This window comes from Myotis nattereri (assembly GCF_964212035.1).
Source record: "Myotis nattereri genome assembly, chromosome: 6".
Lineage (NCBI taxonomy): Eukaryota > Metazoa > Chordata > Mammalia > Chiroptera > Vespertilionidae > Myotis > Myotis nattereri.
Genome location: NC_138081.1, coordinates 45,192,424 through 45,219,158, shown reverse-complemented (window position 1 = coordinate 45,219,158; position 26,735 = coordinate 45,192,424). Strand labels below are relative to the sequence as shown.

The following is a 26,735-nucleotide window of genomic DNA, read 5'->3' as shown; positions in this document are numbered from 1 at the left end:
TGACACTCCAGTTACAAACCTGAAAAGAGAAAGGTTTATGATGGTGTAATTTATATGCTTTCTTTAAAAGTCACATGAAGCTAGTTTGTGTAAGCAGTATGTTTGCCATGTAAAATATGTCCTCATTTAGTTTGGGGAAAATCACCTTGCAAAAGAAAGGATGACCTGAGCTTTGGGAGCATTGATTTAACTTGATCCAAATTCACATGTCAGTTTAAGGTCATCTGAGCTATTAGGGGTCATAGGAACTTGGATGTGATTTCTCAGTGAATGTGGAAATAAGTAAGGGAGGTTGAAAGATGATTATGATAAATGAAGGGGGACATTTCATAGTTATTTCATAGTTCATAAATATCAAAATCTGATTGCAGCTCCAGTGAGGCCTTCAGAGAGAGCATACAATGAGCGGGACGTTAAAGGGAAGCAAGTGGCCTTAGCTGCAGGGGTGTAGCTGGTTTTCATCTAACTCCCTGGAATATAGGCCTGGCTTGAGGTCCCTGAGTTTGTGAAGATCTCTGTGCTCAAGAGGAATTTGATCCTGAAGTCTCTTCATTTCCAGCTGGGTCTTGGGCTTCTCTCGGAATTATGCCTGGTAGACTGGAGTGGATGGTCACACCAGTAAACCCAGAAACCCTTCTCTTTACACAGCTCAAGGCCTCTCTGTTTGTATTGCTGCAACTGAGGCAGATGATGAAACAGGACTGAGCCCCTCACAGTGGGTTATGCCCTTCACCCATCTCCAGGGTGGTCTGCTAAGGGCTGGAAAGGCACAATGATCAGCCCACTCTTCTTCCATGATCCAGGCTGCTTTGATGATGCTACTGATAACCCCCATGTTTTTCTCTCAGGCCATTTGATGACCAACATGGGGAAATACTTAGGCCATTGCCAAGGGACATGGAGGAAAAGACATTTTCAGGAACCATTCCGTATTGGAATGACAAAAACAGTGGTGAGGAAACACAGACATTACCTTCCAGCTTGTTGAGTGTGGAGTTTCCTTATTCCACATTCCTTATTCAAGTTTCCTTATTCCTCATTCCTTATTCAAGTTTCTGGCCACAAAGATTTCCTGGGAAACATCACTGGCTAGTGCCTGTTTACTTAGTCCTGAGGCTATTTCTAGCACCTCCAATTCTTTCATATTAATGAGGAAAAAATTTTACTCCCCTGCTCTAGGAATTTCATTAGAAGTTGACTCTGCAAACAGTGAGGCTTGATTGGGAGTTTGAGTTGGGATTGCTAAATCATTATCAATACACGAATAAAAAAGGCAAGAATTCCATATGAGGTGTCACATGTGGCCTCCCTAATAGATGACCTATGAGTCTTTTTTCCTTGTGAAGAATAAAATGCTTTAAAGCTCATGAGTGTTTAGGAATTTGCCTCCCTCATGCTGGCTTCTCAGAAGCTGAAGGGCTGCCAATGGCCAGGTGGGGGATGACAGGAGGGGCTCCGGCTGCCTGAGACCCGCACCTGTGCCTTGGTCCTGACAGAGATTAGAACAGGACTCTGCCGGCGCGGCGGCCTGAGCTGGGCAGCACCACACACGCAAATGTGGGCAGATGTTGGAATGTTGAGAGTGGAGACAACACGGCTGTTCCTGTTTGATGGGGTGGGATTGATTAATGGGGGTGGGGACAATGCAAATTCAACAAGCCAAGTAGACTGCTGGCAGGAGAGCTGGTGTTTGAACACTTTTTGTAAAAACTTCATGGAGGTCTTTGAGAACCGGGTAAGTCCCCATGTGTCTGGAGGTTTAGTGGGAGGTCTTCCCATAAGGTTGGGCGTGGATTCGATGAACCCTCAAAGTCTTTTCAACATTCTGATTCTGTGGTCAAGATTAGACAGACACATGTGGCCACAAAGGAAAGAGAATGGGGATCTAATGGAAAGTTTTATGTTCTGTATCTTTAGTTCCTGCCTGTTTCCAAATGGAAGGTAATCTATTGTATGCTGTAAGCTTGATCCTGTTCTGTCTCTATTTCAAAAGCTCGCTAGAATTGATTCTCTTCATCTTGGCCTTAGCATTCTACTTTAATGTAGAAACAGTTATTCCAAATCCTTCTGAAGGACCCAAAGCAAAGGGCTTGAGAGAACGCACTCTTCTAGTATACGCAGATGTGCTTTTTTGAAGTCATTCATTTAAACCCCTCGCCCCCAATTTCTTCAACAGAATTTGTTTTTTTTCCTGTTAACATTTAAAACTTGTCCCAAAAGAAATAACAACCATCCAAAACAAACCGAAAATCCAACAAGTGTCTTACAGAAACTGTCTTTTTCTTTGTAGGTGCTTCTTGCTTGAAACAAGAGGATCCTGTGGTTTGATAAAATATGTTTTGAATACCCAAGGAGGGCTTTCTTTTGAAGGCGTATAAACTGCAGTCTCTCTTACAATCTGAATGTGCTCAGAGAATAAAGGTGAACTGCATTTGTTCCAAGTAAAATATACATCTGTATTATTCACCATCGCACCCCTATTCCATTATAAACAAATACTGACCTTGTCCCTCTGATGTGAAGCCAGAGGGGGTGTGAAATATAGCAAGGAGAACAGTCTGATGCAAAAATGTGAACAGAAACAGAAACACAATATTTAAAAGGAGTAGAGAAGGTCCCAAGTCGGTTTCTCTAATTCCTATTCTGCTGCTGACCTTGGGGAAAGTAATGCAATAGTTATCAGTCACTTTGGGAAAATGGCCCACGTTATTTCAGATCGCCAGTTGGAACCCCCCCAACCCCTCCACCGCCCCCAGGATCTATTTCTTGGAAGACCCTATGTTTCTTTCTTTTGGCCTTTAGAACTTCTTTTGAGAACTTTTTTTTGGGGGGTGAACTTTTGACTAAATACTGGAAACCAGTTTCCATTTGGATGCTAAGCAAAGTCCCTCCTTTCATGCGGCAGGGAACTGCTCCTTTATCCGTGACTTTCTCAGCGTGGCATCCTAGGAAAAGGCTTTGGAGTCCACTCGGCAAACATTGTATTAGAAGAAAGAAGGGGGACACAAGTTGGGGGAAGATACCCAAGATGTGGGATTTGAATGTTAAATGAAAACCACACCCAGTATTCAGTGTTTCCTCGGGCAAGGTAAGGATAATAAGAGGATCAAATGAGTTGAAACAGTTGTTTCTCCTCAATGTAATATATGTCTCCCTAAAAAATTGAGGCATTATAGAATTTCATGCAGTAAAAATGATGGGGCTTATGGGAAAAATAGATTGGGTGGAACATTCAACACTTGTATAATCTAGTAAGGAATACTCTTTTGGAAACCTAATAAAAGTTTTAAACATCTTAAATCCCTAATAAATTTTAAAAATACTATGGTACATAGAGCACTTCCTCTTGCAGAAAGCATGGCTCTTGCCTGGTGGAGCCACAGAGTGAAACGCGGAGCTTCTGAGTTATGGCGAAGAGAGGGAAGAAAGGAGGGAGCAGAACGAAGAGTCCTGGCACCACAGAGGCTGTGGTTTGTTGACCCTGTTTTCCCCCTGCATTAACATCAAATAGAAACTCAGCATTCCTTGTTCGCCATTTCCTCCTTTCCCCAAAGAGCTGTATGTATGGCTCCAAGAGAGATGGGAGGCCACAAAGTGCTGGCTGTCCTGCCTGGCACTGGAGGTCTTACTGTCAGTCCATGCAGGTGCCCTTGGGCCCAATTCCAGCAGATGACAGCTTTGGCGTCGACAGCAGTGTCTCCATTATCATCAGCACCATTACTTGCAGTGTCCTCAGACTTGTTCCAGAGACTCTGCAGCCCTCACTGTTCCTCCTGCGAAACAGCTTTGAGGTTTTTTTTTTTTTTTTAAATTTACCTTTATTATTGAGAGTATTACAGATATCTCCCATTTTTCCACCATTGCCCCCCTCTACCCAGTTCCCACACCACACTATTGTCAGTGTTCATGGGCTATGCATATATGCATATAAGCTCTTCAGTTAATCTGTACATACTCCCCTCCCCCCTTCCCTCTAAGAATCTTCAGTCTGTTGCATGCTTCCATGCCTCTGGACCTATTTTATTCGTTGGTTATTTTGTTCATTAGATTCCACATATAAGTGAGATCATGTGATATTGGTCTGTCTCTGGCTGGCTTATTTCACTTAGCATATTGCTCTCCAGGTCCCTCCAAGCTGCCTCAAAAGGGAAGAGATTCTCCTTTTGTTGTTGTTAATCCTCACTGGAGCATATTTTTTCCTATTGATTTTTTAGAGAGAATGGAAGGGAGGGGGAGAGACAGAGAGAGAAATATCTATGTGAGAGAGACACATCAACTGGTTGCCTCCCACATGCACCCAAATGGGGATGGGCGTGGGGACTGAGCCTGCAACTGAGGTTCATGCCCTTGACTGGATTTGAATATAAGACCCTTCAGTCTGCAGGCTAATGCTCTAACCACTGAGCACAACTGGCTAAGGCAAGATCCTTTTTCACATCTGCATAGTATTCTATTGTGTCAATGTATCAAATTTTTTTTTAATCCACTCATCTACTGATGGGCACTTGGGCTGTTTCCAGATTTTGGCTATTGTAAATAGCACTACTATGAACATAGGGGTGCATATAGCCTTTCTGATTGGTGTTTTTGGTTTCTTGGGATATATATTCCTAAAAGTGGGATCACTGGGTCAAATGACAATTCGGTTTTTAATTTTTTGAGAAAACTCCATACTGTTCTCCACAGTGGCTGCACCAGCCTGCATTCCCACCAACAGTGCATACAAGTGCTGGTGAGGATGTGGAGAAAAGGGAACAGCTTTGAGTTTTGATGCATTGTCACTGATGGGCCTCTTGCGCTTATGATCTTACCAATTGTCTTTTTTCTTTTAATCTGTTTTATTGTTTTAATCTTCTCCAGATTTAAGGCTTTCCCTTTTCATTTGCTACTTGGATCCATCTACTCAGGATGCTTATTCATGCTTAAGATGTTGCAGTAGATTCTTTTAGGGAGAATATTGCATGAATTTGGGAGGAACTATTTGGGTCAAAGCATGTGGTCAAGTGGGAAAAGAGCGAGAAGATGAGGGGTGTGTGTTCGTGTTTCCCTCACAGCCACTTCATTGAACTGTTCGGCATTTTTCAATTTACTTGGTGGTTCTCAGTGGTGTAAACCAGAGTTGCCTTGTGAAAAATTGTGTATGACCTACCACAGCTTTGTATCTTAGGGATTGTATTCCCTATTTTTCCACCTTGTATGAATAAACTGGCACATAACAGACAGCTTTGCGACTGGAAGAGAGTGTATAAGAAAAATGCTTACCAACATACCAGGCATATAATAAAGTAAATACTCAATAAATGTCAGATAAGTAAATAAGCAACACTTTTGAACTGATAGCTCAAACACGTCCAGTCGCATGCAGAGGTGTGCATGGTGAGATTAGTGAAGACAATCAGACAAACCCCTGTGGAATGACGTGTGGGTAGTGCATGCGCACCCTGGCTCAGAGCTTCAGCTTTGTCACCTGTGAGCAGTATAATTGCAAGCAGACCACTTCACATTTTTGACACTCAGGCTCACATCTGAAAAATGGAGACATGAAAGTCCGCCTTTCCTCTGTACCTGCTTCAGGGAATCCTACCTGTGAATTCTAAATGAGAAAGTGAATGGGAAGGCTCTGAAACTCTGAATTGCTGTGAAAATGTACATCTGTAATGCAGGGATTGAGCTAAGAGACCACAATGCAGGAAGGGGAACATTGATTGCAGGTGTATAAAGGGCATTTTTCTTCTTCTCATAGGCCTATCCATTTTGTTTTCTCATTCCCATCTCAATGGGATAGCTGATCACATACCCTCCATAATTTGATAGATGTCTTGGAATTTCTGTGTGCACATGCTCCTTTATGCTGTGTCAGAAATGTGAAGGGGAAGTCTCTACGCTATGGCCTACTTCAAGCCAAGTCAGGGCGGAGATGGGGACACACTATAAGCTGCACTGCTCATCCCAAATCCCTTCCCTGTGAGCAGTGCCTGACAGTCTCCCTCAAGTGTTATTTATTTAAAATATTGTTATTGATTTAAGAGAGGGAGAGAGAGATAGAAACATCAATGATGAGAGAGAATTATTGATTGGCTGCCTCCTGTGCACTTCCACTGGGGATCGAGCCCACAACCCAGGCATGTGCCCTGAACAGTAATCGAACCATGACCTCCTGGTTCATAGGTCGACGCTCAACCACTGAGCCATGCTGGCTGGGCCATCAAGTGTTATTTATATACTAGAGGCCCGGTGCACAAAATTCTTGCATGGGCAAGGTCCCTAGGACTGGACAGTGATTAGGGCCGATCTGTGGGGAGATTGGTGGGGCAATCTGGGGGGCTCCTGCTGGCACCCGCCTTGGCTGGCCTGGGGCCTGCGGGCTGGGGGCAGCTCCTGTGTTGAGCGTCTGCCCCCTGGTGGTCAGTGTGCATTATAGCTACCCATCGTTCTGCCATTTGGTTGATTTGCATATTAGGCTTTTCTTAAATAAAATTGTTTTAAAGTTGGGCAGAAGTGATGCTAAGGTGGTGGTAAAGGCAATGCAGTTTCCACGTTGCTGTCTGGAACACTCACACTGCAGTGAGTGAGAACTCCACTGTTCCCAGGCCAGCATGCTGTGAGGAAGCCCCAGCCTCAGAGCAAGGCCATCAGGGTGCTCTGGCTCAGTCCCAGATGAGCTCCCATTCCAGTCACTCTGCCCTGGAGCCAAGCACATGAAAGATGATTCCTTCCCTAGCTGTCAAGTCATCTTCAGCCTTTGCATTTCCCCACTGAGCCCAAAAAATAAGCCTTCCTGCTGTGCCCTGTTTTAAAAAAATCTTAAAAAATGATTTTTAGATATACTCATTCAGGGAAAACTAAGATGGTGGCATAGATAAACACCGGGAAATTGCTGCCTCCCACAACAATTGAAAAATCTTCTAGGAACACAAAACGGACATCATCCAGAACTACAGAAAGGCTGGCTGAGTGTAAATTCTACAACTAGAAGGAAAGAATAGCACACTGAGAGCCAGAGGAGCTGCGGAAGTAAAGTGCAGAGGTATGGGGGCTCGCGCGCGCGCGGATAGGGGCTGGCACCTGAGGACGCGGCTGTCTTTTTGAATCCAGAGGGAGTCACAAGCTCCTGACGGCTCTGAACTCCGGTTCCGGGAAGTCTCTGGGGACCCAGGACTCATACGGGGAGAAACTGGACTGTCTGGCAGCGGGCAAACTTGAGGGCGGCTTTCCCTCAGAGGTGCTTGCAGCCGTTACCGGGACACTGAGACGCGGGGGGCGACTCCTTAGGGCAGGGCTAAGGATCAGCCATAGCTGCTTGCTCCGCCCTTTGATTCCTTGAGACCCCGCCCCACCCAGGCTGCAGCAGAGGCTTTTGCATATGAATGCCCCGGCCCTTTGCAACCTGATAATTACCTAACTGCAGCTGGGCCAGACAGACCCAGAACTTCCAAGAGAAGGCCCAAGGCCCCACAACAGCTTGCATTGCTTCACAGCTGAGCCTCATCAGGGCACCTCCAAACTCCAAAAAAGGAAGGGGAATCTGCAGTTCTCTTCGTAGCTCCTGCTGGGTAACCTCAGGCAGAGGCTAAATTAGCACCTCCTTAGATCCAAGAGCCACTGTACGCAGTGGTCAGAGGGGGACCATCCAGATCACAACTCCTCAGATCCATAAGGGACACACTCAGGGTGCAGACTCAGTGAGCACCAAAACCCCATTGAAGCAAGTCTTGCCCCAGAAGGGTGTCTCCAGCACAGAAGTTCTCCCACTGCAGACACAGCCGATTCTCACTGCCAATTGGCCTGGAGGTCAATTCCTCCCAGTGATCCTACAACAACCAAGGTATAACTACAACAAGACTGTGCACAAAGCCCACAAGGGGGTGCACCAAGAGTGTCCACCTCAGGTAACTGGGGAGGCTGAGACACTGGGCCCTACAGGACACCTAGCACACAAAGCTACTCTATCAACACAGGGAAGCAGCCAAAATGCGGAGACAAAGAAACAGGTCACAAATGGCAGAAATGGAGGAAAGCAAACGACTGGATATAGAGTTCAAGGCCACGTTTATAAGGTTTTTCAAGAATTTTATGGAAACCGCCGATAAATTTAGTGAGTCCCTCAATAAGTATAGTGAGACCCTGGAGGACATGAAAAAGGACCAACTAGAAATTAAGCATACACTGACTGAAATAAAGAATAATTTACAGAGATCCAACAGCAGACAAGAGGATCCCAAGAATCAAATCAAAGATTTGAAATACAAAGAAACAAAAAATACCCAACCGAAAAAGAAAAAAGAAAAGAGATTCCAAAAATATGAAGATAGTGTAAGGAGCCTCTGGGACAACTTCAAGCGTACCAACATCAGAATTATAGGGGTACCAGAAGAAGAGAGAGGGCAAGATATTGAAAACCTATTTGAAGAAATAATGACAGAAAACTTCCCCTACCTGGTGAAAGAAATAGACTTACAAGTTCAGGAATCGCAGAGAACCCCAAACAAAAGGAATCCAAAGAGGACCGCACCAAGACACATCATAATTAAAATGCCAAGAGCAAAAGACAAAGAGAGAATCTTAAAAGTAGCAAGAGAAAGACAGTCAGTTACCTACAAGGGAGTACCATAAGACTGTCAGCTGATTTATCAACAGAAACCATGCAGGCTAGAAGAGAGTGGCAAGAAATATTCAAAGTGATGAATAGCAAGAACCTGCAACCAAGATTACTTTATCCAGCAAAGCTATCATTCAGAATAGAAGGTCAGATAAAGAGCTTCACAGATAAGAAAAAGCTAAAGGAGTTTATCACCACCAAACCAGCATTATATGAAATGCTGAAAGGTATTCTTTAAGAAGAGGAAGAAGAAAAAGGAACTCTTACCATTTGCCACAGCATGGATGGAACTGGAGAGCGGATAAATACCACATGATCTCACTCATTTGTGGAATATAATGAACAACATAAACTGATGAACAAGGACTGATCCAGAGATGGAGAGGCATTGATTGGACTGTCGGGCCTTGGAGGGAAGGTAGGGGAAGGTGGGGGTAAGGGGGAAAGATCAACCAAAGGACTTACATGCAAGCATATAGGCCTAACCAATGGACACGGACAACGGGGGGGTGAGGGTATGAGGGGGGACGCGTAGAGGGTAACGTGGGGACAAGGACACATATGTAATATCTTAATCAATAAAAAATATATTTAAAAAATGATTTTTAATATTGATTTTTAGAGAAAGAGGAACAGAGAAGGAGAGAGAGAAACATCGATGAGAGAAAAACATCATTGATTGGCTGCCTCCTGCACACCAGATTCTGGGGCTTGAGCCCCAAACCCAGGCATATGCCCTTACTGGAATCTAACCAGCAACCTTTACATGCACGGGATGATGCCCAACCAATGGAGCCACACTGGCGAGGGCCTGTTTCATTTTGTGATATAAAGGAATGGTTGCTTTACACCCCTAGTTTTGGGGTGGTTTGTTATGCAGCGATATTAACCAGAATGTAGGCAACCACAAATGTCCACCTGAGAAAAGGACTACCCCATCCGCTGAGCACATTTACTTCACTCTACATAATAGACAGATTTAAAATTGTACATAAATAAAAATAAATATAACATCTTAAAGTTTCATACAAATAAGAAATTTAAATTGAATCTCATTTTAAAGAATAGTGCATCTATTCCTAAACCTATGTGCAAATCTAACTGTGGGTGAGCTATGTAAAAAGAAGGATTCCTGAGCCCAACTCCACACCAGGCTTAAGCAGCCTCTTCAAGGGTGAGACTCAGCATGTCCATGTTCCAAACCCCTCCAGGCTACTCAGAGGCACACCCTGCCTAAGAATCATTGACTCAGAAACTCTACACATGCCATTAATATCAACATACAGTTGGTGTCAGGTTGATAAATTATTGATGAAAAATGCAAAATGTGAAAATGTGTGGATCTTAAGGGTTGATTAAAGGTTGAAGTTGGCCTCACAAGTTTTTCAAAGCATATTTCAGAGGTTAACAAATTATCAATTCTGCATGAGTAGTTGAGGTGGCATAATTCAAATATGTTTATTTTTTCCAATGCCCTCATTCTTCTTAATGAATTGAACTAATTTAGATTGTTATGTGTTGAAGGGTAATGAAGCCTCAATTGCCCAAATGAGTGAATTAAGAGCCTTCCAAAAGATTTTGAAAATAGCATGTTTTGGAATTAAATTGGCACAAAACATCAAAGTTTCATTTTGACTCTTCCCGAGGCCATTGGCACGCTCAAACACACACAGTACTTCTGCTCGGGGTCGCCCTCTAAGATTCCCAATAGCTCCATCTTGAGCATTTTGTCTCCATTTGGCAGGCTCGGCTGGTCACATGGAGGCCATTCACAACCACACGTGGTCCTCGTTAGCACTTCATTGCTCTGCATCACAAAGTCTAATACCCGGTTGATTAATTGGATGCTATCAGCAGCCTTGGAGTAGACTTACTGCGAAGGCGAGACCACTAAATGAAGGCTGAAGGTGCCATGGTGTAGCATAAAGACTCTGTTTAGGATACTTCTTTTTTATGATGACTAGAGTTGAATGTGTGGACTTTTCCCCAGAGTGGTAGGTGCCTGCTTAATGATTCCTTCTGCTTAATATAATTGGGAAACACCTCTGCCATTTAAAAATTCATGTTTTGAGGATTTTTTTTAGAGCCCAGAGCAAGAAAAAGGTAGATGTTGACTTTATTTTCTTTGAGTGGGGAGCAGTAGACTGAAAAAATGAGTGTGAACTTCTATTTTGGCTATCTTCACCGATGATTGGATGGTTGGTATAGATTATGAAAAAAAAAAAAGAGCTTGGAATTTGAGAAACTTTAAGAACTTTATATGGAGAGACTATTTTGTTTAAAAACACGTCGGTATAAAAAGGGAAGTTTGATTTTCCAGTTCGTGAGGGAAAGGTGATTAGATTGTAATGTTCTGAGATGCTCATGACATATCTAACTATGTTATGAAGTGGTAATGAGTTATATTTGAGCAGGCACACTGGATTTAGCAGCAAAGCAAAAGCCAGTATTATTTGGATATATGCAAAGCAGCAGCCAGCCCATCTGAGGAATAATAATCATAAGCCATAGTGCTGGGGAATACATCTGGATACTATCTCAGCTGTGGGCATGAAGGAATATTTTAGACCCTTGAGGGTGCACGAGCTGCGGGCTCTAATGGAAGATAAGCTGGCCTCCGATGGGCCACAGGCTTGCAGGATTCGGTCTCAAGATGCCATGCAATGAAAACAATAGGAGTCTAAATTTTGCATTCTCAGTGAAAGCAATAGCACTGTCCAGGGGACAAACAGTGATCTGGGGTGGGGGGCAAAAAACCCTTACCCTTTAAAAATATATGAAGTACAGATAGCCTGCCGTACAGTATATCCGTGGCAGTAAAATTTAATTGGGGAGGGCTATTTGGGAAAAAAGTTTAAGAAGGCTCCTTGAGGGGGCAATAATGAAAACAAGTTTAGGAACACTGGTCTAAATGAAGGGGAAATGTTATCCTTGACACCAAAGTCCAAACAAGTCAAAGCATTTCCATTGTCTGGAGCATTCTTTTCCAGAAAGGGATAGGCCCATGGGAGGAACACCATCGGACTCTCATGAACGGCTCTGCTATCTCCCTCTTGTCAGCCCTACAGACGTTCCATGTATATTTGGACCAATGACTTACTTGGAATGGGGACTTCGTTTGGGGCCCTGTCTTAGGAAAATAAGTGTGCTTCCCAGGAGGTTGCTAGAAATAAGGACAGTGCATCTTAACCTTGGAGCAAATGGTGAATAAAACCCAGGGATGTCCCAGGCCTCACCAGCTCTGGTGTATGGAGGTCAAGAAACATCTGGAATCTGTGTCTTATAGTTTCTGTTCGCACCTGCTCACAGGGACCACAGCTCCTCCGTAAAACCTACTCCGTTATTTCTCTCTGTGCCCCTGGGACTCAGGCTCCTCATATTTTTCTTCTCTGGAGTTTGCCCGCGGGATAATTAAGGGAGGGAACTTGTCTCTGTGCGGTTGCTGGTGCCATCCACCCCAAAGGGTCACTGGGCTCCCCACTCTTCACTGAAGTCCCAGAACTGCCTTAGGGAAAGGGAGACTGTCCTCCCTCTTTAGGGGTCTGTAGAGTGGGCTGGAGTAGATGCTACATTCTTCCCTCCATTGTCCTCGTCATCTCTATCCCTCTTCCAAATTTTTAACACAAGATGACTTTCTTCTCACAGGATCCTTATATCCCCATGAGTTTTAGTCCATTCTGGCTACTATAGCAAAATGTCACAGACCATGTGTCTTATAAACAAAAACATTTGTTTCTCTCAATTCTGGAGGTTGGAAGTCTAAGACCAGGGTGCAGCATGGTTGGAGGAGGGCCTGCTTCTGTAGGCTTCACATTGTATCATCAAATGGCCAAAAGGCCGGGGAGCTCTGTGAGTGAGATGGCTTTTATAAGAGCACCAATTCCATTCGCAAGGGCTCCAACCTCATGACCTAACATACAACACCCACCTCCTAACACCATCACACGGGGTTAGGATTCCAACATGTGAATTTGGGGAGGATACAAACTGTAGCACCATGTAAATGAGATGCTAGTGAGGGACTATCCCTGGCTCCTCACCCAGCTTTCTGCCAGTTGAAGCTCCACAAAGACCATCCAGCTACAATCACATACTCGTGATTCATTGGTGGAGAGTGTTAAACTCAGCAAGGATTCATGAATGGGAAGTTCTTTGCTCTAAGGGAACCCATTCATTTGTTAACATTCAGCCTCAAATTTCCAAAATTTTCATGGGTTGCTTTTTACCGGGGGAAGTGTTGATAAGTACCCTGGCTCATTTAGAAACTGTAAACACCCAGAGAAAAGGAACGGGAAAGTGAATTTCTTGGAACTTTTTGCAGAGCACCAGAGACATTTTTAAAGAGGCAGGGCATAGTCCGGGTGGTAGGGGAGACACCTCAGAGTCAGAGTTGGGAGGGGGCTAGCTAGGAAAATGAGCTATTAGGGGGCTTCACAGGGTCAGGAGGACTAACCCAGCAAATATACTATGGCATTTGTATGTACTGTTCATGAGAGTCTGATGATGTTCCTTTCCAAGGGCTTGTGCCTCTCTGGACATGAACTTGGAAAGAATGTTCCTGACAATGGAAGTGCTTTAACTTGTTTGGACTTTGGTGTCCGGAATAACTTTTCCACTTTAAAAAGAAAGCTTTTTTCAGTATGCCTCAGTCCTCAGGCACAAGCCAAACCTTCTTTGGTATCATTGGTTTACAATCCTAGGACACAGTCCATTAGAAGATTTTCTTTGGGAATAAAAACCTTCAATTTCATAATGAAATAAAAATACAAGTTGGGTTATTATTACAATACTCTTCTTTTGTGCCAGCTTTGCTGCATTATATCTCTGGAAATATAGGGCTATTTAAACATTGGTTTCTTACTTTCTTCAACTGTGAAATTAACCCACTCGTCCAGGAACTAGAGAAAACTATGATGAACCTAAAGGCAATCAGGAAACAGGTGCTAGAAAAAGAATGGATGCAGTTTGCCTATTTCCAAGAATGATATGGCTGTGTATACCTCTATCTCTGCCTCCGTTTCCACCTCTGTCTCCACCCCTACCTTCATATTCATCTCAGTGTTAGTACAGGCACTGACCAGTAAGCATAGATACCTCCATAGGTGCCAGGAATTAAACCCTTTGTTTGCTAGTTCATGATTGGCTGGCAAGAGAGGGACACTTAGGTGATTTAGAAATATTTCAACCTTACCTGGGGGCGGGGGAGGGCGGTGGTTAGGGAGGAGAGGTGTAAGTGGGGAGAGGATGGGAGATATCTGTAATACTATCAACAATAAAAATATATTTAAAAAAAGAGAAATAGTTCAACCTTTCAACTGGTACAGCCATCTTGGTGAATACTTGCTTAATATTTTCCCTTTATTTAGCTTTTAGCTTTTTATTATGATTTTGTAAGGGTCTTGGGGCAGGAGAAGAGAATAATGACAGTGTTTTGTTTTCTCTTTGTACTAGACAAATGGGCAAGGATGGGAACTTAGGGTAACCTGGGTTGGGAGAATGTGGCTAGGGTGAAGAAAACCATTGGAAGCCAATTTTGTCATTGAATACCTCCTGATTTATGAAATCTGTTTGCAAGAGTAATTCATTTGCAAAGAGGTACTGACGTTGGAAAGAGTTTGTGAAGCTCCGCTGTTCAAGGCCACCCAACTCAACAGTGTAAAAGTTCTAGGATCAAGTATGATTCCAGACTCACTGTTTCAGACTCAAAGACTCATTGGCCTTCTTAAGAGGGTGAATAGGATTTTAAAAAATGGGTAAGGCCTTTTACGCTCCATTTAGTTTAAACCGTATAAAAGGGCCAAGAAAATGTTCTCAAGTTCATGCTAGACAACACGGAGCTTGGTGGGCTGTGATGTTTATCATTTTGCTCTTCACGGTGGGATAGTATCATCATTTTTTCCAGAGTAGTAACTTGGAGCTACTTTTCACTTCTAAACTATAATTAAACCTGAGAGATTGAACAGTGTAATGATATTTCTTTTCTCAGAATTGTACTGCAAGTTATAGTCTTTTGTCTTACAATTGCTGGAGTCATATTATAGGTTTATGATTTGAAGTTGAACAGAAGTAGCATTCATGGTTCAGTTAAGGTAAGAAATTTTATTCCCTTTCTTACTGAAAATGCTGCAGTATGTAGCTGGATCCCACCTGTGAAGCCTGGGAAAATTGGTTCTAGTAATAACATTTCCTTTTGTGGACCACCCAGCCCTCTAATATCAGTTCTAATCCATATTCATTATTTTTCATCACTTCTGTCAAAAGTTAGTGTTTCCCAATTAAATTAACCCTACTGAGCGCCTCATACCTGGAATCCTTTAGCAAGTAGTCTGTACCATAGCAAATTGTGAGTATAGATAATTTGCTCTTTAGACTTCATCCTTCAGAAATGAGTTTTCTTATAGCACTCGATTCATTCATTCATTTATTCAACAAATATTTCATGGGTGTGCACCATATCTCTTACATATTAAGGGCTGTATAATTATTGGGTGAATGAATGAAAGAATGAATAAATACCAGTCTATTGATACTGATCATCCAGTAATGAACAAAAGCTTACAATTTGGTGGGGAAAGAAGATAGATCTTAAAAATCACAATTACATTGTTAAGATTTTGTATTATCTATTTTGTAATTATATAACTAAAAATTTAACCACCACTACTATAAAACTACTAAGGAAAAGTATATGGTATGTTGAGAATGTTTAATAGAAGGAACTAACTTAGTCTGGGAGTGAGAACAGGTCTCTGTGAGGAAGTGACATTTTAAAATGAGACCTGAAGGATGAATAGGCCTTATACTGATAAAATTTCAGTGGGGATCATTTACACCTCTCCAAATATTATGGCATCTTTGCATCTCTTGAATCATGCACAGTGCCTTGCTTGTGCCAAGTAGGTACTAAAAAAAGGAGACCAAGTAAATCTAAAAAAAATGAATATTGAACACCTACTAGGACCCAGGCACTGTGCTGTGTACGTGAGGGAGGGTGTGGGTGGGTGCCAAGGGTGTGGTGTGGGGCAGGGAGAAATTTCCCGCAGCATCTTCCCCAAACATCATGGAGCCCTCCCTCAGTGTTGCCCCACGTTCTCCCAGTATATATCCTTAGCTGCTCTTTTCAGACGAACTGAGTGCATTGACATAATTTCTTCAACTTCCTACCTCCACACTACAAACTTCCTCTCTGCACTGCCCCCGACCCTGACCTTCCTGCTAACCTCAGGGGCATCTCTTCCCTCTCTCCAGACTGCTTTCTCCATCTTGCTCCTCATCTGATCCACCTGGGCCTCTTTCAGGACTGAGCTCAAACTGTTGAATGCAAAGGAATGCTCGTTCTTCCTCTCTCTTGTTTTGTTTACACCATTGGTCAAATTGTGATAGCAGAGCCTCTTGGTCTTCCTCCAGCTGCTGAATATTCTGTTCTCATTCTCTTGTGTTGGCCCCTCCTCCTCCATTTCCTCTAATATGGTGGGGAAAACACCCAAATCAATCCTCTGCCTTATTCTCTGTACACAGAGATCTCACGCTCCCTCAGAGATCGTAGCTACTCCTTTAGCTTAAACTGTAACTCGTATGCATACAGTAGTCACATTCATAGCTCCAGCCCAGAGTTTATTCTTGGTCTCCAAAATCATTTATCCTGCCTTCTGGATATCCTTATTCATATTTTGTACAATTATTTCAAATTCAGCCTGCCCTAAATTGAGCTCATTCTTTTCCCCACAAACCAAACCTGGTCTTCCTAGTGTATGCTCTGTCTTGGTAGATTACACTGCTCTGTACACTGTCACTACATCTGGAAAACTGACAATCATCTTTGACTCTGCCCTTTCCTTTTTTGCTAATTTCTAATTGGTGACTGAGTTGTGTGCCTTCTCAGAGTATCTCTTTTATGTCCCTCCTATATCTTCCACTACTGATTTATTTCAGGCTTTCCTTATTTCTTACCTGGATCATTGCAACAGCCTTCTAATTGGGATCCCTCCCTTCATTCTGGGAAGTCTCCAACCCATTCTCCATGCTGCTGTGAGAGTGAACTTTCCAAGACACAAATCTGGTTATGTCTCTCTCACTTTAACCCCTTCAATGATTCTCCATTCCTGAGGATAAACTCCACACTCTTTAGGTAGTTTTCAAGGTGTTTCATATTTGGATCTTGACCCTACTCTGGTCTTGCCTTTTTCTATACTTCACCATATGCTATAGTTCCTCATACTATTTCAGGACTCCATGCTCTGTACTTGTGTTTTCCTCTATTTGGGAAGCTGTTTTTTTCTTTTGACTGCAGCATACAAATTTGAGCTTTTCTTAAAATTTAGTGCAAGCATTTCTCAGGTTTAAGAGCATATGCATGTTTGTATGTGTGTGATAGATATAATTCACTCAGGTACACCCAGGATGCAAACCCAACTAACTAAAGAGTCGGGGAGAGAGATGTATATATAATAAGACTTTGGGGTCCTTTGGCTATGTATTTGTCATCCTCATTAAATTATCAGGAGCTGAAGCACAAGGTTCCTAACACAGTGGTTAGGAATTCTTCCTCCATGTAGTAGGCCCTCAGTAAAAATTACATCAAATGTAGCTGGCCAAAAGGCTTTCACAGCTCAGTGATTCAAAGGAAGTGGGTTGGGGGCTGGGCACAAAGCTGTGAAACAGGGCCCCCCAAAACAGTCAAGGAAAAATAGGAGGCTTTGGGTCTGTTGTTGCTTTCTTCATTCAATGTCTTGGAATATTGGTAGAATCAAGTGATATCCGGCCATTGGATGGCAAATACCAGTGTTGCCACGGCAGTGAGTAGAACTGGGTTGTCCTGACTATTCTGTGCCCTCTCTTATTTTGGCAAAGTGAACCCACAAGGTCGAAGGACAAGTTTATCATTTAAAGTTATCTCCTAACGATCTCTTTATTTCTCTCAGTGAAGATGAAAGGAAATGCGGCATGAGAAGAAAGCAGACACATCTCCTCATCTGAGGATGTACAACCTCCTGAGCACAAGTCTGTGCAGTGACTTTGAAAATGTCAGCTGAACCCCAATAAAGCCCTAGAAATCTAGTTGTTGCTTCTTTCTTGTTGGTGGAGCAGAAGGCAGTTGGGGTAGAGATGAAAGCCAGTTTTAATAACTGGGATAGAAGGCTTAACTCTTTCTAAAGTGCGCTGTGCAACTTGCTAATAAAACCACTTATTTATTTTAGCAAAGCCATAGATTTAGCCAGACTTTGGTTTTACAGGTTTAATGTAATTTCAGCATCATTTATCGTAAGCTAGCTCTTAAAGTTTTTGACCTTAAGAAGAATTAAAGTAGGAAATATATTGGACATATAAAAAGTGAAGTCAAAATTTTCAATGGAAATTTAACAGGAAAGAGTAAGTTGGAAGCAGATTTCAACTATGTTCTCTAATTTTAGTCGGAGAGAGTTTCTAGAGTAACAAACCTATTTGTTTGGCTATGTCAAATGTTAAACTCCAGGCAGGCAGTCAAACTCCCTAATCCTTTCATGTTTCCTTCCTTGAACAGGAAAAAAAAATTGGGGGACGTGGTAGGGCTGCTCTGGAGAATAATTTTAAATTAGTGTGACTTTGAAGTGGAGCTCCTGTTGATCCTACTAAATCTCTACTTGAGGAGAGTGTCTGCTACGTAATTGCTGAGGTTTAAAGTGTTACGCAGCCCAAACGCCATGCACTGGAATGACTTCAGAAGATCTTCTCTTACCATCAGGGCTCCTTTTTGGCAGCACCATACCCGGATCAGGGACTCTAACCTGCTTTCTTGCACGGGTTCCTTTGAATCCATCAGATGGACAATCTTGTGTGTCTAAGGAATCTCAGGGGTCAGTCGGTCCACCTAGCTTCTCTCTCAGGAATCCACTTACAGGTCCAGAAAAGCCAACAGTTTTCTCACCCAGAGATAAAACAAGCTAGGGTTTTCCAACATCATTGCTGACATGAAACCACATCAATTGTTTTTCTGCTTTTTAAAATCTCCTTCAGACATCCAGGATGGCGCAGGTTCAGTTTGAGAGGCATAAATTAGCCCCTGAGGAGGCCTCCCCATGAGTGTTGTAGGCGGGCAGTGCCGGCTTTGTGCTCAGCCGTGCAGGCCGGTGACTGTCCTCCCTACGGAACACTCACTAGACACCAGTGTGTACACCATGAAGCTACCTGGTTTGCTTGTGGTGAGACATGTCCCTGGTGGAGGCTGGACACTTGAATGTTGGCAAGTACCTTCAGACCTTCACTCCCCAAAGGCTGCTTGGTAGGTAAAGAACAAGAACTATGAGAACCACCATCACACAGAATTTGTTTTTTCAGGCCACGGGGTACTGCCTCTCAATGGAGGGTTCCTCTTTAGTCCTAAGATTTATTCCTTTCTGCAATTCATTTCTCTCCTTCCTTAACAGGGTTGACTACACCTTGACAAATTCTTCTTTTTAGTTAAAAGTTAGTTCACATATGCTTTCTTCAGGGAAGTTGATGTCACTGATAAGACAAGATTTTGTTTACATTTCGTCAAGACCGAATTATTCTTTCCAGCTCCTCTCCTGTTTCGGATGTGGAAGATACAAACTTCTGCAGATATCAGGTGTCGTTTGCTGTGCGTTGCTTTAAACTATTTTAACCCTTGGGAGTCTAGGGTTTCTAACTCACTCTCCATGTACTAACCACAGTGTATGTTTACAATATTTATTTATTTATTTATTTATTTATTTATTTATTTTTGACAGTATTACAAGATGTCCCCAATTTTCCTCTCCTTTGCTCCTCTCCACCCAGCCACCACCCTACTGCAGCCCTTCCCCACACTATTGTCTGTGTACATGGGTTATGCACACATGTATATATGTTCCTTGGTTAATCTCTTCCTGTTCCCATCCCCCCTCCCACTCCTGTCTGAGATCTGCCAGTCTGTTCCATGTACCCATGCCTCTGGACCCATTTTGTTCATTTATTTGGTTCATCAGATTCCACATATAAGATCATGTGATACTTGTCTTTCTCTAACTGGCTTATTTTGCTTAGCGTAATAATCTCCAGGTCCTTCCATGCTGTCACAAAGGGTAAGAACTCCTTTTTTACTGCTGCACAGTATTCCATTGTGTAAATGTGCCACAATTTTTTAATCCACTCATCTACTGATGGGCACCTGGTCTCTTTCCAGATCTTGGCTATAGTGAATCACTATGCTATGAGCATAGGGGTGCATATATTCTTTCTGATTGGTGTTTTGGGATTCTTAATTAAAGTGAATTATAGTATATTTTCTTTTGAGAGTTTCATAACACAATTGGCAATAATAAGATACTAAAAACAGGTTAGGAAATGTCTGTCTTAGAATAGTTACAAAATAATTGAAACAATTTTCATCTGGGAAACCCAAAATGAATATTGAAACCTTTAAGAGAGGTAATAAGGGACAATATCACATTCATAACAACAAAATAAGCAAACAGAAAATGTCAAAACATAGTTGAGGAAGACTATAAGGCATCCTGAAAATCATGGAAGTGGACTTGATTAAATGAAAATGCACACACACACAGGCACAAATTTCTGTATATGTATTTTTGAACCATTTGAGAAAAGTGTATATAGCATGCCTCTTTACCTGATAATACTTCACGAGAACAAGAATTCTCACAGTAGAGGTATCACATTTAGGACAGCTGTTGTTGATACAGCACTTTAATATACAATCCACATCCCAGTTTTATCAACTATCTCAATAATGTCCTTCATTGCAATTTCCCCCTCAGTACAATATGCCACCTGAAATCACTTGTTTTTACTTTATTTTTTAAATTATTATTATTTAAAATATATTTTTATTGATTTTAGAGAGTAAGGGAGAGGGAGAGAGAGAGATAAAAACATCAATTATGAGAGCATCATTGATCAGCTGCCTCCTGCACATCCCACACTGGGAATTGAGCCTGCAACCTGGGCATATGCCTTGACCGGGAATCAAACCGTGACCTCCTGATTCATAGGTCAACATTCAACCACTGAGCCATGCCAGGTAGGCTGCAATCACTTATTTTTTAGACATGATTTTTTTTTTGTCTTTCTTTGCTTTTGTGTCATTTATGTAGTTTGAAGACAACAGGCCAGTAATTTTAGAGTGGCTCTTATTTTTGGATTTCTATGATGTTTCCTCATGATTAGATTTAGATTATATTCTTTTTTTTGGTTGACAAGATAGATTTTTAAATGAGTGTTGTTAGGATAACAGGATGACCATGTGGAAAAGATACCATGCACCAGGATAAATTCTAAGTATATTAGAATTATATAATATATTAGAATTATATAAGTATATTAGAATTATATAAGTATATTAATTATTATAAAAAATTAAACTCTATAATTACCAATGATCTGTAATGGCTGCTAGCATCACAAAAAGAGAAAAAAAATCAAACTTGAATGTAATCAAGTCTCTAGACGTAACTAATAGTTTGCAGGAAGAAATAGGGGAGGAGGGATATGTTCAATGTGAGAAATGATAAAAAAAAACCCTCCTGATTTCTTCAACAACACATTTCAAGAGAAAGAAAGAATAAGAGAGAGTACTACAAATTGAGATACAAGTGTGTCAATTGCAATATATGAACCTCAATTTGAACAAATAATAAAAAAAATATAATGAGACAAATAGGAAAGTTTGGTTACATATTAGATATTTGATGACATTTAGGAATTATTTAAAAATTTTAATATACATTAATGTCTGTGTTCCTTATCTTTTAAATATATAGACTGAAATATTTACAAATGAGACTATATGATGTGTGGGATTTACCTTAAGGAAACCAGTGGTGGAGTGGAGCGAGTGAGTTATAGATGAAATTTGATTGGATATAAGTTGATCATTGTTTGGACTAGGTGGTGAGTGAAAGGTTCATTATGTAAATCTATCTTTGTATATGTTTGACATTTTCCAGAAAAAAAGAGAAGAATACTTAGAGGTTAGACTTTCTCTCACCCTCAGGTATGGTGAGACCATGGAATACTCTAGCCTTTTCTAGGGAATCCTCATACACTGTTGGTGCAGCCACTATGGAAAACTGTATGAAAATTCCTCAAAAAATTAAAACTAGAAGTACCATATGACTCACCAATTCCTCTTCTGGGTTTTTATAAAAATATGAAAACATACAAATTCAAAATGACATATGTACTCCTATGTTCATTGCAGCATTATTTACAATAGCTGAGATATTGAAACAACCTAAGTTGTTTCGGTGGATAAAGAAGATACATACTATTTAGCCATAAAAAAGATGAAATCTTGCCATTTGCCATACCATAGATAGATCTTGAGATATCATGCTAACTGAATAAGTCAGATGGAAAAGGACAAAAATTGTATGATTTCACTCATATGTGAAATATGAAGCAAGTAAGAAATAGATGAACAAATGAAACAAGACAAAAGCAAACGTATAGATACGGATAACAGATTGGTGGTTACTAGAGGGGAAGGGGGTGAAGGAAGGGCAAATGTGTAAAGGGGTCAAATACTATGTGGTGACTGATGGAAACTAGACTTTTGGTGGCGAGCACACTCGAGTATACACAGATATCAAATTATAATGTTGTATCCCTGAAACTTATATAATGTTAATAACCTACACACACACACACACACACACACACACACACACACACACACACCAACCTGGCCCTTCCCTAATGGGAAGCTTCACTGCTATTTTGGAATCTGAAGAGCATACATGTTGCCCTAGCCGGTTTGGGCAACAGTGGATAGAGCGTCAGCCTGCGGACTCAAGGGTCCCGGGTTCGATTCCGGTCAAGGGCACATCCCCAGTAGGGGGTGTGCAGGAGGCAGCTGATCGATGTTTCTCTCTCATCGATGTTTCTAACTCTCTATCCTTCTCCCTTCCTCTCTGTAAAAAATCAATAAAATATAGTTTTTTTAAAAAAGAGCATACATGTATCCTCTAGAAACTGCCACGGGCCTTCCTGGAGGTGTTATGTACACTTAGCAACTTCTAGCTCAAATGTGTCTCCTCTAAAACACTGAGATAGGGCACTAATGATTTCAGATCTGAGGTCAGCTCTTGCAACTTGCTCCCAGAAGACTGCACCAACAGAGTGCTTGGAGGAACTCAGTTGTGCCTGGTCTGTGAACTTAGCGTGTGAAGTGTGGGTAGCTCTGTGCTTCCGTTCCAGAAGTATTTCCAACTCCCCTCTGTGTAGTGTGTCAGTGGCTGATCAGGTGCTGAATGGAGGTCAGATGGACCCCTTACTGGGAGCTATGCTAAGAACTCCAACTTGTTTTTCTGAGTGAGGCTGTCAACTAGAATTGGTTTCCTGAAGGGAAAAGTCTATTTCCCATTCCCATTCCCGAGCCAGTCGTTCCCACCAGTGGTATTTTAATTGCATACCCAGCAGCTGTCTGCATATTTTGTTGCCCAACATGTCTAAATTTGTCTCAAAATCCTTCCAGCTCATTTTCTCTTTCAGCAACGGAACAGGGTATTTTAACGGAGGATGTGTTGCACATGTATCAGGGTGAGGTTCCCAACTGTCTGGAACTGAGAACCACTCTAGTTTATTTTGATTTCAAAAATTAAATTTCTTGAAATGGTAAAGTCCCTCCTTTCACACATTTGGAATCAATATTAAGATTACAAGATATATAAACCATTGCTGCATTGCAGTTGAGAAAATTTGTCAACTTTAGACTATTTCTGTTTTGACTCTATAGCCTAGAAATAAAACTGGGTTTGTTGATCTCACCCTGTTTTATTACCTGTTCCCATGGGTAGCTGAGGACATATTCCCACAGATGGAGGCTCTTGAAATATCTTCTGGGCCTAACTTAACTTGAGAAATAAGTCTTAAAAGCTACTGGATTGTCTCTGGGTTGGTGAGCAGGGGTCTAATTCAGACACAGAATCCAGACCTTTTCCACACTCGCCCTGGTTGAATTTGTTGATGTTGGCCTGTGCTTGTCACTCACACTGTCACATAGTCAGAGCTTTTTTTTAAATTTAAATTTATTTTTATTTTTTATTACCCCCAGCAAGTATGTCCAGAAAGCATCAATGTGGAATGGAGGACCATGGCCCGAGTGTGGGCGCAGTCACTAGTCAAAGCCCGTGTCTTCATTTGGGGCCAGAGCTGCGTCTGCTGCAATATCTGGAATTCCATTCTGAGCCTAGTTATTTCTGGATTTTCTGCCTTAGATGCATCATTTCAACTTGGAAAAGGAATAAGTAAAAACAAATTTTCATTTATTTTTAAACATGTGTTCTTATGATGGGGAGACCATACCATTGACATGTTTAATATCTGATTAAAAAAATCAGAGTTTCATGGCCAAAAGTAGTTAAACTGATAGAAATTTAAAAGCATTCATTTAGTTCACAAATATTGTGGAGGTTTTAACACTTTCCAACACGAGACCAAGTGTGGGGAAACTGAGGAAGACAATTTCTCCCTTTTAAGAGTTCTCAGCATAGAAGACTGACATTTAAAAACGGGAGCTTTGATGTTCATGGATTTGATATTAGAGATTTCAACTCTCCTCAATTATCCTCAAGGCCTAACACAGAGCCATTTAGAAATTTGGTCAGGGAAGGGAGTCACTGGACCAGTAATTGAGTCCGGCAGTCTTCCCCCATCCTTTTCCTCTTTCCACGACACCCCCGTCAGAAATTAGTTTGTTGTTATTCACTTCAGTAGCAAATTCATAGTGGAAACTATAGGCTTTGTGATATTGAGGAATTTGCTGATACATGAAGATTTCAGGAAAGGGCACCATGGGAGCTGAGAGAGAGAGCCCTAAGCCCACCTAGATAGGGCAGAAAAGGCTCTGTGGAAGCTGAAATGCCCGCACTGAGTTCAGGAGAACTGGTAGGAAGGGCCAGGGAAACACACAGTAGGCAGTCACGGAACATCTGGAGTGAATCCTGCATTCTGTGCAGAGGGAAGAGGGTAGGAGGGTAGACGCCATGGTATATATTTTTTTGGGAAGTCAATGGTGTAGCCCTTCAACCTTTAACAAATATTTACTTACCGAATGAGCATCTGCTACATTCAAGGTTCTGTTGTAGGGGTTGGGAATATGGTGGTGAACAAAACTGATAAGCTCCTGTTTTTACAGAACATAGGATTGTAATTAAGCAATCAATCAATAAATAAGATAATGCAACAGATATAACTGCAAGAGGTTGTACCAGAGTGTTGAGGAGTCAGGCTAATAATTTAGTGTATTACTTCTCCCAGAGCTTTTACATTAAGAAGGATGATTATTTACTCACTAGAGGCCTGATGCACGACATTTGTGCAAGGGGTTCGACACTCGCAACCGCAGCGGCTTGCCCTTGCAGCCCTGACTTCATCCAGAAGGTCATCTGGAAGGATGTCCAGAAGGTCGTTCGGTTGTCCAGTCTAATTAGCACATTATGCTTTTATTATTATAGATAGGATTGAATGTCTAATTATAATATTTTAGAGAAAGTTTTATGTCAAGGTAGAAAACTTTCCTTTTGACTGTCTCTTAAACACTAAACATGAGATTGGTCTTGCCCATGGGAATGAATGTGGGCATAGACCTCGTCAGGGAAAAGAAGGGAGAAAATAAAGGTGTTAAGGAAAGGAAGAGGAGGGTAGAGTGATTAAAGAGACCAAAGTGCACATTGTGATGTGGATTGTTAATAATAATTGCCGGCATTTTTTGAGTGCTTATCATTGAGTGCTAAGTGATTTAGATATATTAACACATTTTATCTTTACCACAATACTTTGAGGTAGTTACCAGTATCACCCCATTTTATATTTAAGTAGAGGCCCAATGCACGAAATTCGTGCAAGAGTAGGCCTTCCTTTCCCTGGATGCCAGCACCAGCTTCCCTCTGGCACCCGTTACCCGGGCTTGTCCGGAAGGATGTCCAGTCTAATTAGCATATTACGCTTTTATTATTATAGATGAAACTGAGGCAGAGAAAGGTTTAATGACCTGTCCAAGTGCTTGTAACCAGAGGTGAGACACAAATCCAGGTGTGTTTTCTCCACAGTGCAAACTCCTAACCATGAGTTTCACTGCTGTTGCCAATGGCCTTGGAGCGCACAGTGGCTTCCTTGCCCAGCATTCATTTACTCACCTTTAGAGTTTTGGAGCCAGTTCAAACTTGTGTTTTCACAAGAACAATTTTAGTCTTTCTAGTGTCATAGTCTTCAGCTCAACTCTCTTTTGCCTCCTAGAGATGTTACCCAGGTAGACTATGGGGATCCAGGGAGAAAGGTGATATTAGAATCTCTATTTTGCTGCCCCAGATAAAATGCTCCCACTGGGATGCACACGTCTTTGGTTTATTTCTCAGCTTATAACTGGACCACTGGGAAGATCTCTGAAAACTCTGGTGCCGTAGAGTCATGGAATTGAAGCCTGGAAAAGAAACATGAGGAGTTCACGCAGTGATGTCATGATGAAGAGAATCTGGAGACAAATTCGAATGACCTTCAGGAATGGTGATTTCACAGCATTCTTGCGAAGGCATTCATTCCCATGTCTAAGCACCCTGTGATCAGCATATTCCGTTGCTCTCCAAGTCTTCTACTTCCTGTGACTTCATTGCACATAAAAATTGCCTGTTGCCATCCTTGTTGCACTGAACTCTCTTCAGAATTTTCAATTATTTAGGCTAAATAATCACTTCTTTTTAAAATGCAGAGCTTTTGTTCAGATTCTCTATGAGAATTTTATCCTGCTGCCTCAAGCCTGAGCAGAGGGTTTTGAGTGGATTATGTGATGGGCATAGATTTTCTTTGAGTGTCTTGCTCAGTTTACAAGGTATTTCTGGAATTGTAATTTGATGTTTGCATACTAATTATTAAAAATCGCTTCTTTGTATGGAAATGAGCATTGTTTCGGATAATGGGAGATGAAAACTGTAATTACCTTATTACTGTGATGCTGCACTGACGACAGGGGTCCTGGCTCCATTGCTCACTGGCCACCCTTCAAGCAGTAACTGTAATATTCCACACCTCAGTTTACTCAGCTGAGAATGAGAGTTTTAGAATGGATGGTTTTTAAGTTATTTCCAGTTTAAAAGTCCGTGATTCTAAACTCTTGGAAACAAAAAGTACGATGGCAGTTCCC

General features: G+C 41.7%; 1 long non-coding RNA gene across 1 annotated transcript; it reads left to right on the top strand.

Moving 5' to 3' along the window:
* Nucleotides 1-848: 848 nt before the first annotated feature.
* LOC308521398 lies at nt 849-26,486 on the top strand. The gene is made up of 6 exons (XR_013996175.1): nt 849-952; nt 2,291-2,421; nt 2,906-3,088; nt 3,353-3,791; nt 23,652-23,844; nt 25,954-26,486. It is a non-coding gene; the product is annotated as an uncharacterized lncRNA (long non-coding RNA).
* The last annotated feature ends 249 nt before the right edge of the window (nt 26,487-26,735 follow it).